Raw genomic sequence first — 22,308 nt, forward strand, 5'->3', positions numbered from 1 at the left:
CAAATACCAGTGATCAATACTTTTCGAAGAGAGGTGTGATTCAAATCCTTATTACGATCTTACTGGTATATTCCGATTACAGGTCTTGGATCACGACAGGAAGTAACATTCGATACGATCTGTTCTATGGAAGCTCTCGAACAAGAGTTCAATCATGCATAGGGAAAGTCCCTTACCCACTGAAGTGAACGCACCGTTTATTCTTGGAATTATCGTATCATTGAATTGCATATCACTGAAATTTATAGGAGCGGTGACTTCACAGGAAAGTATGAGGCTTCACTGGAAAGAGCGAAGTCATCGCTCCACTTTATAGGAGTGACCTTGACTTTCCGATATTCGCATTTGACGATGAACTATTCTATACAGATCATTTTTAATTGCTTCGAACATGAGTATCTTTGATTGCATATATTCTGTTTTCTGCTGGCGCCATCTATTGGTAGAATATAGAACTAAAGTAAACATTTTAAAGAAATGACATGTATATTTAATTCAAATACTTCAAAAAATTGTTCACTAAAATAAAGAAATTAAATTAATAGTTTTGAGAAAAAAATAAAATTTAAGAAGTAAGCTGAAATAGATAAATTATTTCAATCACACGTTACTTAAATTAGTAAATTAAGTATTAATTACAATTAATAAATTTTATATTTAATACTAATTAATAATTTTTAATTAATATGATAGAAATAACAGATATTTGGAACAAATATTTAAAAATAACAATGGCAAAATTATTTGTTATTCAAAAAATCGTGGATTATGCATCTCTAATAACCGCTCGTAAAATATTCGTCATTCCTGTGTGCTGCTCTCAAGGAATAGTGAGTACTGAATTGCTTCCGATAGTTTATTTATTTAATTTCGAAGAAAAAAATTATAAGTAGTAGAGAAATTTCAGTTTTATTAACAAAAATGCTTTACTGTGCAAAGAGAACATCTACATGCTTCTGAAACTCTTTATATTTTCAATTTTGCAATATTCCACTCCCATTTTTTTCCCTAATCAATTATACGTAACCGTGACTCCATATTTCTAATTGTTAGTGAGCGATCGAAAAAAAAAAAAAAAAAAAAAAAAAGCCTGTGGTTTTTTTTTTTAAAGATTTGGATGATTTTGATGGTTCTAGATTGGAAGGAGTTTGTTGTATATGGATCCTTTGGTCCTGATTTTTGTAACAGGTTGTTAATTTTGATATGTTTAAAATTATTTTTTGAAATTTTTAAAAGAATATATTATGATGTTTCCTCTCGCAACTGATGGTATGTACTTTCTTGGGGACGTTTGTTGATGTGCCAGTAATCAATTTATTGTGGAGTGTAAAAGAAGTTTTTTTTTTTTTTTTTTTATTTAAAATTCTTCACATCTGAATTAGTTTTTCCGAGATTTATATCCTGCTTATTAAATACTTCGTCGGTTTTTACGAGTTTATTCTGATATAGATTGAATTGTAAACCATTCAGTTATTTTTATTTATATGACCATCGGTAAGAAATTATTTACGTACTTTATGTGAAAATTGATATAGCTAAATGTTGAACTTGAACATATGTTCCCCAATGAATTAATAATTCCAATATCATTCACGTTTCCATGTGACTTGCTGCTCAGATATATTTCAAGTCGAAATTGAGTTGAATGCTTATTTATTTTATGTTCTGCCAAAGCCTGGCCACAGTATTTTTACTTATAGTGAACGAAAAGTGTTTTAATTTTAAGACAGTGAATAGAAAGAAATTCACTCAAGTGTCATCAAACAGTTATTCACCTTTTTTTGCAGTGGAAGAATTTATTTACTCATAATTTTATTTCATATTCAGAATATTTATATGTAACTATCTGGGTAAAAAAGCCATATAAATCTTTTTTCAAATTTTATTATACAAAATAAGAATTAGTGTAGAGAAGTAGATGGGTTTTAAAACTGAATAAAAACATATTATATTTTAATAATGAATAGAAACATCTTATATAATTAATAGATATATATATATTGATGAAAACTTATTGCATTGTATAATATTTTCTTCATCATGGGGATAAATCATCACTGACAGTAGACATTTAATGCCTGGCCAGAAAATTCTACTGCATGAACGTCTGTTATTTTTGATTATGTTATATACTTTTAGTGCAAAATCTTAAAATTTTGTTTTATTATACAAAAGACTAGTAAAATTGAACTTAAATTTTTCTCAGTGAAAGTATTTTTAGGTAGAAAACATAATTTTAAATATTATGGTAATCATTTCTGAAATCTTATTGTCTGTTATTCAGATATCATTTAAGGCTATTTTTTTTCCATAAAAATTTCTCTTAAAATTCTTTTATTATGTTCTGTATTTAAGGATTTTTGTTACTATTTAAACCATGTTATAATGAAATAGTGATTTAGGATAGCCTCTTGTATGTAATTTTTTTCCATTAATTGAATTCTGCATTATAGAAATGTCATGTCATACATGGGTTACCTATACATATTTAACACTATGCTATGTTATCTGAGTAATTACCAGTTCTATTAAAAGTGACTTCTTTTATGAATTGCTTTTGTTTTTTAAATTTGAATTTATTGAGTTATACTCTGCTTAAAGTAATTTAAAAGTGATCATAGGTAAGTGAAAAAAGTTATTGTTCTTCTAAATTTTGCGCATAATTGAAAACGTTATTTAATATTTACATATACTGTGATTTATATAATTGGAGTGTATTTAGTTGAAAGTATAATTATAATGTGGTTTTTACTTAAATATCTTCAAAAACATTGATTATGTGGTAGCAGTGTCTTTGGTTTTTTTCTGTATTATAATAAAAACAAATTTATCATCAGAGAGGAGGACAATAATTTTTATTATATATGCACTTAATATATAAATTGGAAACCTTTAGAATAACAATTTGTATAAATTTAAGAAATAACAAGATAAATGTATATTACTGAAACAATTCTTGCTTTTGTCTTTTCCTAATTGGTATGTTTCTTTTTCCTTCACGACTTTCCAAACAATAACAATTTTACTGTCAATGGAATGTTCCAAAGGAAATTGAATGATTTTATCAAAGAATAACTTTGTAATATTAATAAACTAAACTATAAATTAATATGCTTTTCATTTATTGCATTATTTTTTAATAGAATATTTTATTTACCACCCAAAACTTCATTAAAAGAAAGTTCATTTTTAAAACATAGCTGTTTCAGTGGGAAGCATGTAAATCTGTGTTTTATTATGCCATTTTTTTTATCAGTTTTTGCAATTATGTTTCTAATTTATGTATTTTAATAGTCATTTAATTAATTTTTGAAAATTTAATTTAGAATTTTATGCTTCTATCTGCTTTTAGATATCTCTGAATTCATCTTTATTTGTATCCTGCTATTTATCTTCATATTTTTATGAGATATTTTGATAATTAAATATTATTTGTTCGATATGTTATAAGAAGGGGCTATATTATTTAATTAATATAAGATTAAATGTTACTTATAAAGTATGCTGCAGCTATAGTAAAAAGTCATTTGAATTTCTAGTAAATTCTTTTCCACCTAGATGGAAAAATTTCAAACTGATATTTTTAATCTCCTTTCCTTGCTTTTCTTATTACATATATGGGCAGATAAATCCTCACTTCGAAATTGAGCTATGGTTAAAAATTAACTAGCAATACCCATATAACATTGCCCATGAAATGATGAACGTTACCAAAATCAAAATCAACCACAATAGGATTCACCAATCCTAAACATTGAACCTATTTCAAAAATTTTAATTTCATAATGAAAGCTCCTGACCTCTAGCTGTGTCATTAGTGCTTCCATGTTCCTTATCACTTTCTGTTTTCCAGATAATTCTACTCTCTTCTTCCTAGAAAACCACTTTACATTTTATAGATAGAAAATTGACTGAGTTTTCTCATATAGCCATTATGCAAATTCTGAAATTCATTATTTCATATCAATAATCATGACCACCCAGTTATGTTATTAGTATTCTGCCACCTTTCATTTGAGAGATGTGTGGCAAAAAAATTATCCTACCATTTACAGAACCAATGTTTTTTTTTTACTTTGTTATCATACCCTCAAATAGCCACAGAAATTAGATGAAAACTACGGAGTTATGGATATATAATAAAAAACACAGAAAATTATAAAAAATGCCAAAAATATCCTCTTCCTGAATCCTCACTGTTGGTAGGGAATGAATTTTCAGCTTTATTAGAAAAAAACAAATGGAATCTTCTAACATAAATACAAAAACACTGGAGTCGCTGCTCATTACAAAAATGAATATAACAGTTTGTTATGATGTTAAATCAGTGTGTGTAGTATCATGCAAAGTGCTTAAATTTGAAAACCATTTTTCAATACCTTAAGAGTGCTTTATTTTGAAAAAAAAGGTCCTTAAAAAGTGCTTAATTTTCTGGAGATATGCAAAGAAAACTTTTTGATTCCATACCATATTTTGAAAGCATAATTGTAAAAGCTTGCTTATCACATGTATCAAGAAAAAAACCCAAGAAAGTGGAAGAATTCGGACAAGGAATCCATGGATTCCAACACATATTAAGATAACCCTTAATGAGCCTATTTTTCCGCTCCCTCTTTCTGCAGCAATATGCATTGCTGTTTATTGAAATACTGGAATACTTCTCCAGAATGGGCAATAGGAAATGCATACTGTTGCATATTTGTGGCACATTTTTTTTTTTAATTTCTTGAACATTAAAAAAAAAGTTTAGTGTTTGAGATGTTGAAGAATTTATTTAAGTTATGTCTTTCAAGTATGTGTTTAATATTTATGTGCTGTTAAAAAAGAATACTGAAATTGGTTCAACCAACAGAAAATAAGAATACAACAGGAAGAATTGGTATTCCAAAGAGATATTTTGAACATGGCAGAAGCTACTGCGAAAACACTTGCTGTGAAACCTCATATGTATGTTGCACTTTCAATCAATATTCTCATTAATATGTTGTTTTGGTATTATGCTGAATTATAACTAATTATGGTGTATAATGAAGTTAGTCGATTGCATGAAATCTAGTATGATGAGATTTTTAACTTGAAGTTGTAAGTTTTCAATGATAGTTATTTCTTTCACAGTATTTTTAAATGTCCCTATCATTTGAAAATTATTATTTGTGTGGCCAATCTCGCCAAATTTTAGTTTTTACTAAGGGGGAAAAACTGCTAGTTCTGGAACTTAAAATTCTTTAAAGAAATAAATAAATAAATAATAAAAAAAAAACATTTCAAAACTTTTTATTCCTTAGAGTTTAAATTCTATTATTTTACAATGATTTTTCCTTTTTGTTTCTTTTTTTTATAGAATATTCTCCCCAATTCTTTACATATAAAGGTTTGTCCTGATTAACAGAGCAATGCCCAGGATAAACTGTTGAAGTTAGGAACATGAAATTTGGAAAGTTTCTTCTTGGGTGCTTGAGGCAACTACGAGCGTATTTTTCAAAATTTTCAATAGAAGTTTAATTACAAAAATAAAAATAGAATTTCAACTTGTTTTTGCTATAAAACAATAGCATATTATTGCACAAAAATTTTTATACCACTTTAACGATTTAAAAAGTAGTTTTTCAATTATATCAATTTTGTGTGAATGAATGCATTTTTTTCCCCTTTAGTTTCAGTCATTTTTGAAAAATTAGTTTTGTACATCATTTGTAACAATTATTTTTATTATCATGAAATTCGAAACAATATCATTGCTTCTTGAACTGTGGAGCCAAGTTATTTTACCTCTGTTAACATCATGATAAAAGAAAGAAAGGAAAAAAACAAACAAACAAACAAACATGCTTGATTTTTTTCTTTTACATTTTAAAGTTTTTAAAATAGTTCATTGAATAAAATTCTTTATAAAACAGAATTCTCTGTTTATAAAGAGTTATCTGTTAGTCCATTTTTTGGTAATTATACTGATTTTTATATTTACGTTTACATGCATTTTAATGCCATTTTATATCATTAAAAGCTATTTCCTTAAATCCTAATATTTTTGATAGAATTTTCTTACAAAAAAAAAAAACCCTCATAAATTAAAATCTAATGTGTAATTTTTGTTCAAATTTGGATTAATAATTTCTCAATATATTCTGTAGTTCCTGAAATAGAGAATAAGTAATCTGTTTATTTAGAAACATTTAATGCTTCACAATGTGAAAAAAATTGAAAATTTTATGTTATTAGTTAACCGAACCCCAATATTTAAAAAATATATAAAAATATAACTTATTTTTCAGTTCAGAAACTAAATAATATATTTCTTAAGTTATCTGCAAAATTTTAAGTAAATTATAAATATACTTCTAAATTAGAAAATTTTTGCTCTTTAGTAAAAAAAAAAAAAAAAAAAAAAAAAAAAAAACATTTGACTGATATAATTTGGTGTCATAGATGTTTTTTCAATCTTTTTATGTAGATATTCAAAATATAACTATATTTGAACATTTTTCAAAAAATTCAAAATGAACAGTCATATACCTTAAACATTAAAAAATAAAATTAAAAAAAAATCCTTTACTAAACATTAGAAGTGATAAGACAATGTTTTAATAGCCTGAACATTTCTGAACTCTGCTATTCTTTTCTATTAAAAATAATGATTTGAAAACTTATTTAGAACATGGCATTGCTCTGTCGTTAATATTGTGGTAGTTTTGCCAGTCTTTCAATGGTAACCATTTTGGAATGCTTAGCTTAATAAGGCTACAACTCAAATTTCTAAATGAAGCAAGTTAGTGCAGGAGGAAATTTACACTTTCTATCCCAACTACGTTGAATCTGATTTGTTGTTGCATATATAAAAATCAAATATAAACTGTTTGATCATGATATGCTTCTACATCAATGACAACATTTTCAGAAATGATATATCCATCTAAATAAACTGGTAGTTTAAGAAATATTGAAAAAATATCTTGATTGCTAATTTTATAAAGGGTGACTTAAATTTTTGGTATTGATAGTTTTTTCATTTTTATGACTTATGAAAAAGATATCATTTGTTTTACAATAGAAGGTGTGCAAATATTATGCAAATACAGAAATAAATATTAAAATTTAAAAAAATACTCATTTAAAATAATTAAAAAAATTTTTGGAAAAAAAATGATGTATTATTATAAAACAGACAATAACCTAGGATTAGAAAATACACAGTCTTACATATGCATACATGTACAATTATTTTGGCTAAGGTGCTTAAAATTGCTTAAAAGTACTTAATTTTTGCAGTACTTTCTCATTATGCATCCTGTAAACTGAGCAATAATGTCTTATGAAAGGCTAAAGTTCTTGGTATTTAATGAAATAAAGTTGTAAATGTCTAATAAATAGTGTTAATTTGTTTGATCAACAAAATCATGTGAAATTAAAAAAAAAGTTCAACTTATTTATTTAGTCAGTAATAAATGTCAATTAAATAATTTTGTATAATGTTTGAAAATATTTGCTTTAACCCTTTAAAGAGCCATTTTTTTCTAGTCATATTATGTTAAAATAATTTTAGGCTTGAAATTAGAATTAGGAAAGGGATTCATTTAATTTATTCGATAAATTTAATTTAATTTAATAATTAATTTGGTTAATTAATAATTAATTAACAAATCAAGGCACATCATTTTATGTGAGATAAAGAACTGAAGCATCTAAGTTTCTGTCTTTCTAAAAACGTTTGGCAGAACTTATGCCAGCCTACATAATTTCATATAAAGATTGATAAATTTGGTGGAAAGCATACTTCCCACGGCCTTAGAAAGGGTTAACTTGCTAAAATTCTTTGGAAATATTTATCCTTCAATAATTTATTGATGTAATGTTGTAATATATCGTATATGTAATATATCCGTAAAAAGTTCTACTGATGACTGAGTAACCAAAGTTGGAGGGTATGTGTTGTAATTTGATAACAAGTTAATCTGCACAGGCCTTTTATTGGAGCTAAATTTCCCTATAGCGTTTTAATGATTCCTAGCTTTAAATTTAATTGATGATTGAAACTAAATAGAATTTTGTTCCAGGTTGCCGATTCGAAGACATAAAAAGTCTGAACTTACAAACCGTTGTAAAAAGGCAATTGACAAATTCAGCAAGATTTTATGTTCATATAATTGTTTTTTTATGCATAAATTTTCATGATTCTTGATTTCCTGGGTTCTGATTTGTCATGTTGCCAAATCATTCTTGTGAGGGGAATTTTCTTTCTTTACTGACTCGGTAAAAAAACAAAAAAAAAAAAAACCCCAACTCATTTTGAAAGTAATTAAAAATCAATTAGTGAAGGTATTTTAATCATACTTGTTTTAAAATCGAGGGAGATATTCAAATAATCACATAAAATATGTAAAAGACAATGGAAATAGAATGTCAAAGGTAGAAATTTTAGTTTCAATTTAAAAAATTTTTTTGGAAAAAATGACTAATTTTTAAAAATTAATTTAGTAAATTGTGTTGAAGGTTAAAAAAATTCTTTAAAACAATTGTTTGTTCTTTTTGACAATCCAAGATTTTTTATACAATTATTAGAAATCATACTGTGGGGAAAATACTTGTAAAAAATCATCCAAAACAATATAAAACCTTATTTTCTGCATTAAATTTTAAAATTTGACCCTCAAAGTACAATGAGTCATCATAAGGACTACCTGTATGCCATATTTAATGGCTGCAATCAATTTAAAGCACTTTTTTTAAAGGTTATTATAGATTAACATTGAGGAGATATATTATCGATTAACATGCCCATTAGATTTTTAAATATTACTGATGGTCTATAAAACTATTATGCCAGTAACAAAATGGTATTTCATTCTCCCATGTGGATTTTCCAACTGTGAATTTACATCATAAAAATGCTCACTAATGTGTTGTACTCTATATGGTGAAGAGATTTTGGTCGGCAGTTGCTTTAATCACTGTTAACACTTCTAAGTTTTGCGAGTCATGTTTTAGTGATTTTTTCCAAACAGAAATATTTTTAAGAAGGATGAAATGAGTAAGCCTAATTTCAATTTCATTAAAAAGTTGTACTTGGACCAAAAACTACTTATTTTTTCCCCCGTGTTCCTCAATTTTGTAATATCATTCTTTCTGTATTTATAATACTAATTTTTAATGGTGGATGTTGATCTATATCAAGAATTTCATATAGAGAATACATCTTTCACAAATAAAGCAATCTTGCATTCAATGTAACTTTGTCACTACTACAATATTATATTGGAAATTAGTTATAAACAAATTACTGATTATACTGACATTTAAGTATGAAACCTATACAGGGTGTCCCTGAATTCATGGGCCATATACTCTAAGGGTAGGTAAAATACATATAAAGAAACATTTTTTGTATAGAAATAAAGAATCGAAGATGAAAAGTGTAGGCAGGAAAGAACAAGAAATGCTGAGGAAAAAATTTTATTTGCATAATATTTTTAGAGCAGATAATATGCAAGTTTAGTTACGTTGCTTAAGTAAAGATGAAATTTTGGGAAGGAAAATATTGAATAGTTATACAGGTTTATTTAGTGGCCATGATCAAAGTATCAGCAAAACACTTTTATTGAGTTTGATTGGCTAATTATGTGAGCTTCAAATGATTCTTTGCTGTTAGAGGATATTTTTGCATGATGGAGTGATTTATGCTCTCTGAGTAAGCAGTCATGTATCTTGTGTATGGGACCATGAATTGTATTGGCATTAAGATTTTATCATGAATTCTTCTCCAATTTGATAAAACCAGATTTTTATACAAATTTTATCAGATACAAAATTTTTCTGCATTTACACCACTAGGCTTGCAAGAACAGTTTATTTGAAGATACCATATGCAGGTCGTTCAGTTCTCAGCATTTCTCATTTCCTCCTACACTTTTCATTTCTGACTCCTTACTGCTATACAAGAAATGCTTTTTTATATGTATTTTACCTATCCTTAAAGTTTGGCCCATGAATTCGGGAACACCATCAAATTCTATATAAATTGCATCCAATTTTACTTTGATTGAATTATGTTTTTATATCAGTTAATATCTGTTTGAATTTATCTGTTTTTAAAAATAGATATTTTATTATAATTCAATAATTGTAAGGTTCATTAATTATATATATAAAAAAGAACTGAGTATATTTTTCAAAAAATGACTCGACAATAAATAATTAAAATTCTCAGCAAAAAATTAAATTTTTAGCCTGCATTCTAAGTATTAACGATGTAGTGGAAAACTACTAACTATTGATTTTACGAAAGTTTTGAACTATGAATATATTCCATTTCTGTATGCAGTATAGAAATATTAAAACATTCAATAATATTCATAGTCTGTGGAATAGTAGAAGAGTGTAATCTGTGAGATGCACAAATTGAACTGAACATTTTAATAAAGAAAATACAAACAACTAACATTTTAAAATATTAAGCATAAATCACTACCTTGTTTATCAAAAATTGATATGTTATAGGCATAAAAATAAAGTGAATTTCACATTATAGTATTCAATGATGAAATATTTCAATCTGAAACAAGTTGAATATAAGTTAATTTCCCCTTTAAAGAATAAAATTCAAAATTTCAGCAATCCTTGAGAAATTTATTGCATTTCAAATGACTCTCACATTCTAAAATAATCAATTTTTTATTTATATTATCTTTATAAACAAAATTTCAGCAAATTTATAATTATTTAATGTGCCAAATAACTATACAATAGAAAGTCTTGTAATATATTCAGCATAATAATATCTATACATCTTTTATACAAAAGTAGTAAAATATTGTTTTAAGGAAAAAAATGAAATAAAATTGGGATATAAAGCTTTAGCTTTGGATGAGGCAAAAACAACAAAAGAGCAACCTGCTTATTACGAAATGGATAGATGGCCCATTAGTGTTTATGAGGGTTTAAAGTGAAAAGGTTATTTTCAACAAATGCCGTAAAAGAAGGGGGTAACTTTGCAGTTTCTCACTCGGCTTGTATTCAGAGAAATATTTCGGATGTTGCTACCTGAAAACTAAAGATTGTTATCTCTTTTGTGTATTTAATATTTAAAATATTTTGTGTACAGTCTGTTTTGACCTACAGGAATGCATGAAAAATTTATTAAACAAGTTATATTTAGCTGAATTGATGCAAATGCATTGTAATAATTAAGGTCATAATTAATATTTGGAATTATTTTAGTTATATTTTCCACCTTAAATTGGAAATTGCTCTGGCATTTTTATTGGAGAAGATATATTATTCCATTACAAGGTAAACTTTTCTGAAGTTTTAATGTTATTGAAAATTTTTTATTATTCTATGAGCAACTCGCTTAATGATTATAGATAAGCTTTGAATACGTTCATTAAACAGAATTACAGTTTGTGGGTTTTAGATCCATCAACTATTTAATTCTGAGCTCAACTAGTATGAGAATTCAAGTACCTCAAAACACGGGGTAATTTTTCATGCATGGAAGCAGAATGGAATCGCCCCTTCCTTCAGAGAAATTACGGGGAGGGACATCTACTGAGCTACCAATAAAGTGTTTGATGAATTTTCAAGAATGAAAGGACACTTTGTTGCGACCATTTGCAGTTTGAGGAAAAAGTTTTTTTAGTTTATTATTCATTGCTAAATTTATACTTGCAAGTGTTTTGACAATTTTAAGCATTTGACAGTTTTGCCTGAAAGCAGTTTGAATGCTAGAAATAGCTTTTTCTTGATTTGCCCAGTAATTTTGTTTGATTTTTTACGAAATTATATTTGCTTATTTGATTAAGCATGAAACCTTTCAGTGATAAAAATACAGTTGGCATTCATTCATAAATTTATTAACTAATAACTTTCCCTCATAATTAAAAAAAGTCAAGTCTAATACATAAAATTTCATTCGATCATAATTACTTTTTAAATGTAGAGCTTGAAAGTTGTATAAAGTACAAATCAATATTTTCTACAAATCCTCAACAATATTGTTTGCATCCTGATGAAAGAAAACTTTTATTTATTATTTGTTTTTAAAATAATGGCCATTTTATTTTCAGCATTTCATTTCTTGCAGATAATTTGCATTTAAAGATTTTTAGTTAACTGAATTTACTTTTTTTCATAACAGATTATAGTTTAAATATGAAATGGAAATTATTATTGGAATTATTGCTATAAAGGAATTACTTCCTTAAGAAAAAAAAATAATGTGAGATTAAGTATAAATATTTATTTTTTCAGCTTTTCTTTCTATTAAAAGGAGAAATATTATTAATTGTTTTTCATTTATTTTGTTATATATTCAGAAATATTATTTTAATAGTTCTTAAATATAGGAAAATTTAATTCAAGAAATTATCAGTTTTATTTCTACATATAAATAAGGAGAAAATCTTCAAATTTTGGGTTAAAATTATATGAAAAATTACAAATGAAATATATTTTAATAAATGTAAGTATTGTAATATTTATTAAGAAAAAAAAAATGCCTCTAAATTTCTAAAGAACAAATTTAAAAAACCTCTAAATTTCAGGTTGAAGTTTTGAAAATGTACAGATGAAATATATTTGAATAAAAATAAGCATCATAATATTTATTAGGAAAAAAAAAAATGCTATAGTTTATTAGAATAAATATGTGAGATTTTATATTTACTAAAAAATAGTAAAATGTACGTTCTTCTAAATGAAATTATATATTTGAAGTAGTTGCCTAATAGTGACATAGAAAATACAATAGTAAAGAATGTTATTGTAATATTATATGTATAGGAATATTTACGCTGAACTTTTAAATGCCACATTATGTAGTAAAACGAAATTTCAAGTTTTCAGCTAAGCCTATTAAAATGCTAAATTAAATTTCTTCTTTTACCAGTTCAAACACGTAATTAGTAGACAGCAACAACACACTTTGATGATATTTGGTAGGGGGAAAAAATCAATCTGTAGCTCAAATTGTCTTTCATTGATTAACTTTTGCAATGAGAAAATTTATTTATACCCATCAGATACTATAATAGAATTCTGGCAGCAGTTCAAATTAGTTTCTGAATCAAATTTAATATTTCCTATTTAATTTCATAATTAGTACATCTTAAATAAATATAAGATGAGTTAGAATAATTTCTGAATTTGCATAACACCAGGAAGTTTTTGATAAATAAATATGATTGTCTGTACCTGTTGAAATATAGATATTTGTTGACAAGTTTCTAATTTTTCAAGTGTTCTCATAGCAGGTTTTTTAAAATTAAAATTGAGTACGTAAAATTTTACTTTATTTTGATACTTTTTCACAATTGATTTGAACTATAATTTACAGTCGCCAACTAAAGTTTTTTCTATCAAAAAATATAAACTATGGAAAATTGAGCAAAAAAATTGATAAAAATTTGTAATTTTACAGTATTTAGCTTATTTTGTTTTGAAAAGCAATAAACTCAGCAAACTAAATTGAAAATTAAGTGACTGTCGGTTAAAAATAATCTGAGCTAAAAAATTTAAAAAGAAAAGGAAAAAAAAAAAAAAAAAAAAATCTGAATAATCAGTGTCAATAAAAATAAATAAAGGAGAAAGAAAGAGCTTTTAAATATTTTTTGCTAAAGGTATTAGACATTTTTATATATTATGCATAAAAAAACTTTAAAGAACTACTTATGGTAATCATAATAAAATTGCAATTATTGACTCAATTTAGTCTTCCTTTTCTGATAAACTTTATTTCATCATCTACTTATTGCCTTTTGTCCCCCTCCCCCTTCATACACTCTGATAGAATGACTTGAAAAAAATGCATATCAGTCACTGTCACCTGTTTTTCACCTATTACCTTCCACCTTAAAATTTGGTTATGCATCTGAAAATGCTTCAGTTTGTGATTTATTGAACAAGACAATTTAGGATGAGCCCAGACTCATAGGGTTAACTTGCTGATAATTCTGACTGAATTGCAAAAGTATGAAAGCCATCATAAAAACTGGAATGTTTCAAATTAATAGGTTTATTTCAAAACATTTTTTCACTTTCAAAGAAAACTAATGTATTCTGCCTGTTTCTAATTGTATAAAAGGAAGAATAATTATATCTCAGAGTCGATTGTTACTTATTGCATATCATGAGGTCAGGTATTTAAAATTTCTGTTGATTAGCAGCTTTTTGTGTAAAGTTTGCTCTTTTGTTCAGTAGAAGTTTTTTCATTCAGTATAAATGGAGTATGCTGACGATAATAGATAAAGGAATAAAAAAAATTCTTTTTATTCAAAATAAGAAAAAAAAAAAAAAAAAAGAGAGATTAGCTTATTTTAGCTTATTAGCTTATTAATTAGCTTATTTTATTGATCTATTTTTTTTTAATGAAACAGTATTATAAAGCTGTCTATAAAGTCAAAACAATGAGATTAAAAAAAAAAAAAAAATGTTTGTTTCAAGTAGCTTCTCCACTGATGAATGAATATCTTTATCTGTATATCATTCTGTCTTAACAAGTACATTATGATCATATTGAAGGCTTATTTTTTTGCTGACTGTTGTAAGGAGTGTACAAATTTGCTAGCCGAATGGTTTGTACTCTGCTCTTGTCAGTGATTCGCTGGTGTGGACTAAGTTCTTTTAGTTCCACATGAGTGATTCATATCTCCTTTGCCATGAAAGAAATAAGTGGATGAGCTTATATGTAGTTTGTTATTCCTAGGAATATGCAATATCTAGACATTAAGCAAATATATTTTATTTTGTAAATAATGATTTTCTTTCATCATCTTCATTTATGCTACTACTACTTCCTTCTTATAAATACTACATCTTTTTATACAATTTAGATTTTTATTACTCATAATGATTTTATATAATATTAGTTTTATACAATTCATTTGCAATTGTGATTCAACTTTATTTTATATGTATAACTAGCCACCATTGTAACTTGTTCTTGTAAAATATTTGCTTTCCTGACTGTTAAGTTATTATTTTGAAATGTATAAGCATTTAAAATTTCTCCTACATTCTTTGAAAGAGTGGAAAATGTGAATTTAATGAAAACTGAAATTTTTTAAAAAAGGAATGAGTTTTTCTATACATACTTTTGAATCTAAGTATTTTAATATAAAGCGTTTTGAATTAAATGTCCATGCATGGTGAAATTAATATCCAATTTTTCTCCCATTAATGTGCGAGAACATTTATAAAATATCTATGTTAAATTGATATAATGCTTTGAAAAATTAAACAAACTTTCCAAAAATAGTATCCAGAAAAATAATTAAAATACCATTTCAAAAGAAGAAATTGCCAGCATTTTGTAAATAATGAAAATTTTGGGATGTATAAAAAACTCTTCTTTCCCTTTCTTTAAAATTCAAAGTGTTTAAAAGAAATTTGAATTATAATGATTGTGAAATTAAAATGAAATTTAAAACCAAGACAAATGTCTGTTATCATATTACAAAAAGGATCAATTTGAAGTTGATATGAAAATTTTTAACTGTATAAAATTTATCAAATGAAATAAAAATCACATTATCCAATGAGCTTGAATTGAGAAATACATTTTAAAATATATATAATATCACACTGTGGATAAGTGAAAATCTACTTTTTAGAATCCATTTGTATCTTTTTTGGTGTAATTGTACTTTTGGATGTAATTAATGTGCCAGCATTAATTACATCCAAATGTTATTTAACATACACTCATGTCCAAAATTAAGGTCACAAACATAAATTCTGCGAAAACTGAAAAACTATTCACTGTGTTGCCACGAAATTTGGCACAGAGGTACACTACAATGGAAGAAAGAACATAGACATATAACAACGTGGAAAAGATTTTAATTGGGAACTAACAGGATATATCAAAAAGTGTTACATTATGAATCAGAGATAAAGCATTTATCTTGGGAAAATTCCTGTCTAATATGGAATGTGACCACCGTGCACTGCTTTACTGGCTTCACAACAAGCTTTCATAATTTTTATGAGGGTGTCAATAAATGCTTGGAGCAACAAAGCCCACTCTTCCAAAAGCGCGGCTTTTAACTCTTGGAGGGTATTAGGAGGTGGGTTACGCTGTGCAATGACTCTTCCGAGACCATCCCAAACATGTTCAATAGGATTGTCATCCGGAGTCCTCGAGGGCCAGTCCATACGTCGAATATCCTCTTCCTCAAGAAAATCATTAATGATCTGGGCTCTGTGTGGAAGCGCCTTTTCATCCATAAACATGAAGTCTGGGCCAAAAGCACCACTGAACAACCTCACATAGGCTTCAAGGATCTCATCCCTATAGCGATGTGCATTGACAGTACCCGCATCGAAGACGTGCAGTGGCGTACGTCTGCCCAACATTATGCCACCCCAAATAAGGATTTCTCTGCCACCAAATCTGTCGATTTCTTTTACGTAGGAGGGATGATAGCGAGCTCCTCGCTCTCTCCAGATGAATATTCGACGAATGTCACTCTGTGTGGTAAATCGCGACTCATCACTGAAAAGAACACGCCCCTAATCTTGCTGTGCCCAAGACTGATACGTAAGGCACTACAACAGCCGGGCTTTTCTGTTGGATGCAGTCGAAGGGACGAACTCAACTGGTCGCCGGGCATAAAGAGCCCTTTCAGTTCTACGTCTGTATACGTTATGTTTGGAAATTCTTATTCCAGATGCAGCAGCAAGAGCATGAGCAAGTTGAGTAGCCGTTGTCAGCCTATGCCGTCGTGCGCTTAATGCCAAATAGCGATCCTGTGCAGGCGTCTTTGCTCTGAGACGGCCTTGGCCTGCCTTCCTGGTTACAGTACCACTTGTTTAGAATTGATTCCACAACCTGGGTACCACATTCGGTGCCACTTGTAACCATCGAGCCACCTCCGCTTGAGACTGCCCAGCTTCAAGCCTACCAACGGTTCTCCAACTCAAGACATAGTCTAAACGATTATGAGAACTCATTCTCACTGGAAACAGGTTAAAATTTTTGTTTTAATGCAATATTCACAAAATTGCAGGCAAGAATCCCAAATGCCTAAACTGTCTAATTTCAGTAGTTCCCCAAAAACTAATGCTAAACAACATTTTTTCTCACAAAAAAAGGTTAATATCGTGTTAGCGGTCCTTCACAATATATAAAATACAATTTGTTTCAATTTTACTGGTAGCCATTTAGAATTACTTTGAAAAACATTTTTGTGACCTTAATTTTGGACATGAGTGTAGCTTGAACAATAGTAACATATGACGTGATTAGATATTTTGAAGTAACAATGATTAGACATTTTGATGAAAGTTTGATTTTCAATAGAATAATGAATAGTATTTTTGCAAATACTTAAATTTGTTAAAATTGTTGAAAAATTGTATAACAGTTTAAATAATATCGTATAACATAATGTTTGTGTAAAACTATGGTTTGGGCTGATAATACATAAAAAAATTGCAAAAAATAAAATATGGTTAGAATGTATGAAAATATTTTCGTGCAAATACATTCTATTTAAGACATAAAAGCGAATTTTAAAATGAAAAACCGAAACTGAACATAGCCCCTTTTTTCCGTACCTATTCTGCATTCATTTCTTTTCCCCACTTTCATTGCATGTAAAATTTATTATTTTTAAAGTAGTTTCTTTTCTGTACAAAATATTGAAAGTTTAAGAAAAATCTATGCTTTATATTTTGTTACAGTTGAAATATTTTGGATAAAGAAACTTAAACATACAACTTTGAAAATTCATATGTTTTGTTTTTCATTTTTATATAATACTCAAAAAACACTTATCATTTTTCATTTAGAATAAAATGAATTTTTAACATGAATTTGAAGACAATTTATTCATATTATAAGGGAATACATTTGAAAAAGAGGATTTGCTTCTTTTTTTCACATGCAGGAAAAGACTTTCCATCAGATTTTCTAGAGTATCCATAATCTGCGTTTTGTTACTATTCTGGGGGTATGATCACTTTCCAGAATTTCAGCAGTATCTGACTAATTTGAGCTATCATCATTTTTACTACCAAGTAGAGCACTTGCGAGAAAATTTTTGAATCTTTGCTGTTCATGTTCGTATGTTCTCGTAGCTATAATATTAAAAGAATCTGAAACGCTATCACATACAGCGGTCAGTTTGATCCCAATCTTCCATTAAAAAAGGAGATACATTGTGTCTTTGATTTCTGTTCTAATCTTCTGTTTCCCCCATGAAGATATAAGAAGTAACAGGTGTAAACTTTAATAAATTCCTAGAATTTCTGAACAAAAGAGAAAGGATGAGGTCAAAAAGATCTCATGCATGTGCCGACGGGTTGATTTGGATGTGGAGATACTACCTGATATTAAATATAAAATCTGAAAATAATAGATTTTTGAACTTTTTTTTTTTATGGAAGAAAATTTATACATCAAACATAGCTATGTTTGATGTATAAATTTTGTATAGTTTCTTTTAACTAATATTAAATGTGTTTGATAAAATATCCTCCCCCCTCATTTAAGTGCTTAGAATTTTTATTCAGCTAACTTTAATTTTCTTTATTATTTTGACTTCTCTAAGGACACTTGCATGGGTAGAATTCAATCCGGAATCTCTTTAAAACGTTGAATGAGCAAATGCAACAATGAGACTTATAGATGTGTTTCACCTGGATTGAAATTCTATTTTTTATTTGCTGCTTTCTTGCTATAATCAGATTTGTGTGTTTTTAACAATTGTGACCCCCTTTTTTTTGGAGGAGGGGGGGGGGTGAGCTGCTGCAATCACTCTGAGATCTAAATGCAGAATTTTTTTTAACAGTTGCAATTTAAATTTTCTTTTTTGTATACACTGGTGAGCATAAAATTTTGTTGCTGTAATTGATAGTATGATCAGTTCTAAAATTGATATGCATACTATTGTTATGCAATCAAGTATTTTGCTGCCACAAAATAAGCTTTTAAATTATAAATAACTACAAAAAAATCACCATTCCAAATTCATTCATTAGAGAGTCTTTATAGCCATATGCACAGAAATTAAAAATGTTGAAAAATGCATTTATTTAAGAAAAATGCCGCCAAGGGCTAGAAATTGTAATTTTTTTACTGCATTGTTTATTTTTTATTATAAATTTGTAATATTTGAGATTGATGATGAGTGCATTCAATTGCTAACAGTAGATGGAAACTTGTAATATTTTGCACATATTAATGTGACAATGCCCTTTAATGCTGCTAAAGTTACATTTATCCCATGATATACTATATTCCCATAACTAGAAATCTCATTATGACGGCTATGGTGAAGAATGTACTGTTCAATCAGTAGTAATGTGCTAAAGTCACACATTTTGCATGCATTCTCTTAGAAACGGAGGTGTACCATCTATCTTGGTTGTAGCAGATATCCTAAAGTTTCAGAGCATGTCGCAATATTTTGCTGTTGTCGCAGAAGTGTCTGAGAACATTTGTAGTTGTTTTTTCATGTAAATTAGGTCTTGGAATTTCAAATTACATTAGACCGTCAGACTTGATAATGTAGATGAATTGTTGAAGTGAATTTGTATTTTTCCAAACATGGAAGTTTGGTAATTCATAATGCCATCGAAATAAAAGCCTGCTACGTTGCTTCATAGGATGTCTTATGACCATGATGCATCACATTCCATTTTTCTTAGAAAGATCGCTGTTAGTGAATTTTTTTTCAATAAGCAATTTTTCTATATAGTGGGATTATTTTTCTTGGAATGAATGGCTGCACTTAAGGGTAAAGTAGACTGTTATGATGTGAATCGGTATTACTAAGAACTAGAGGCTTTATTTACAACTGTTAAAGAATTGATGAGACCACATTTTCGGTAACAGGTCATTAATGCGATTTTCTCCTCTTTTAAATTCAACACTTAAAGATCTGGTTCCTTTAATTTTTTTCACAGCTTGTGGTGATATCGGTCAATGTCATAATTTTATTAATAACACTGTGAAATCCATGAATAACCACAATACTGTCACCGTAATCATCAATACATATTTTTATAAATTTGTTGCTATTAGTTACAAAATTATTAATTGATTAGTATAAGAATGCTATCTGCACTTCTTTTATTTATGGACATCGAAGTGTTTTCTTTTGGTTTTATTATTTGCTGAATTTATATTAAACAAGGACCACTATTAATAAAAGCGTCGAAAGTTAGAATTATAAAAATAGTTGTAGAATTTTATGTTTTAACGGTATTTAATATATTTTTCAAGTGAACCGGTGAGAGTGGGTTTCCCAAAACTTTTTGCATACTTTCAAACAAAGATGCTGCCCCCCTCTCGCAGAAATTGTGGATCTTGTACAAAGCAGAAGAATGCCTTGCATTGGCGTACAGTACTTAGGAAATATTAACCTTTGGAGTGACTGAATCTATCGTGCGATCCTTGATTAATCTCTGGTATCTGAAAATAAAATTTCCCCAAAAGTTTTAAGTTACAAAATCATATTCCATATATGTAAGTCATTGCATTTTTGAATTACCACATTTACATGCTTTGAAAGTACAGGCCGCAGGGGGTGGCGGCTAGCTGAATGGGAAACAGAGAAATCTGGGAATGGCTTGGGAATTCCAAGACGGGAAAAGTCAGGGCAATTTATTCTGGAGCTGTATTTTTTCAAAAATTTTTTTGATAATTATCGACAATTAGCTGATCTTTTTTTCATAAGTAGAATGGAACATCGTTGGCAGCCAGTGACAATCTTTTGTTGGAGTCTGAAACGGAGGTCATCGGCTTTTCTGCGCAGGCGCTTGGCGGCGGGATATTACATTTAAATTTTCGAGGGACAAGAGTTTTATTTGTGTAGGATTGTCAGCGCCATAAGTGGCTTCAATTCTGAAGTACACGTACCTAGTTTGTGATGGATCTACTGATATTTACTGATTGATTTTGAATCCACTTTGTTCATTACTTGTCTTATATTCTATGTTATACACTTTATCTTGTTTAAAAAATTAACTGTTTCATCGAGATTTCTTACATAATTTATATTACCATGATAATCCCATAAAATTATAATTTCTTGATTCATTGTTTTTAGATCGAATAGCCATTGAGACTCGGATTAGCATTCATGCTCTTAGTCAAAATAATTTAGAAAAAATAGAGTTGGTTATATTAGTATTCGGATTTGCAGTGGAACAGAAAGGAAAGGAAATTAATGGCCATAATTAATTTATTGCTTAGATAATAATTTCCTTGAAATTTTTTTTCCAGAGCGTCAAGTTGCAAAACATAAAATAATGGCATAATTATTGAAAATAATTTTGCTGGTGAGTTCTATGAAAAATACAGCGTAACTAAAGCTTAATTCACAATAATGCTATGATTTTCAGCTTAAATGGACCTATTATAGTCTAAAAAAATAGACTTTTTCATGTACGAAGTATTCAAAGAAAAAGTATTGTAATCATTAAAAGTTTTATTTCGAGGATTTGACGAATCATCATTCCTGAGTCGGGAAAGCTTATTTTTGGAATTTTGTCGGTCTGTCTGCGAACATGCTACTTCAAACACGCTTGAAGCTAGATGGATGAAATTTTGCATGAGGGCTTTCCACCAAAATTGTAAATTTCTATCAAATGTGGCTTGTGTGAGTAAGTTTCGGGAGACCGATCCAACTACACTCATGTCCATAAATTAAAGATAATGCAAGTTCAGAAAAAGAAAGAGTCGGAAACAAAACAAATGTGACCTGTTTGTAAAGCCTATTTATTAATCAAAAAGTAAAGAGCAAAAAAGAGGCTATATGTTTGATATCATTAATAAGAATTGCGATTTTTTGCTCCCTGGAGCAAATTACAAAAAAAAAAAAAAAAAAAAAACTTTTATAAAAACCAATATTACATGGTTGGTATGATGGTTAATGCTCCCAGATGATGCAATACAGTCCGTACAATGCCTAGACGGGTTGAGTATCAAATTATCGATCTGATCTTGGGGAATATTACACCACTCATCAAGCAATGCTCTCCGAAGTTCCGGTAGACATGTAGGAGGTGGTTGACGAGCTGCAACTCGTCGGCCAAGCATGTCCCACACATGCTCTACTGGATTCAAGCCCTGTGAGAAAGCTGGCCAGTCCATACGGGTGATATCCTCCGATCGAAGGCATTCGTTTACGATGTTTGCACGATGAGGACGGGCGTTGTCATCCATAAACACGAATTTTGCGCCCATGGTGCCTCGAAACAAACGTACATCTTATTCCAGAATGACTTCTGATAAATTTGGTCTGTCATGGTTCCAATTTAAACATGCAGGTCAATTCTGGAACCTAGAATAATTCCTCCCCAAACGAG

At 28.5% G+C, this 22,308-nt stretch overlaps 1 protein-coding gene across 4 annotated transcripts in view; it reads left to right on the forward strand.

Annotated features, from left to right (window-relative positions):
* The first annotated feature begins 1,082 nt into the window (after window positions 1-1,082).
* The window catches only part of LOC129958872 (zinc finger CCCH domain-containing protein 18-like), a 97,086-nt gene continuing 75,860 nt past the window's right edge, over window positions 1,083-22,308 (forward strand). For 3 of the 4 annotated variants that reach the window (XM_056071597.1, XM_056071594.1, XM_056071596.1), the window contains exons 1-2: window positions 1,098-1,188; window positions 4,853-4,947. The gene's annotated coding sequence lies outside the window, so the exon portion shown is untranslated. Of the gene's footprint in view, window positions 1,189-4,852; window positions 4,948-22,308 lie in introns of all 4 variants that reach the window. The other variant, XM_056071595.1, reaches the window with a different exon arrangement.

Source organism: Argiope bruennichi, chromosome X1 (assembly GCF_947563725.1).
Source record: "Argiope bruennichi chromosome X1, qqArgBrue1.1, whole genome shotgun sequence".
Taxonomy (NCBI): domain Eukaryota; kingdom Metazoa; phylum Arthropoda; class Arachnida; order Araneae; family Araneidae; genus Argiope; species Argiope bruennichi.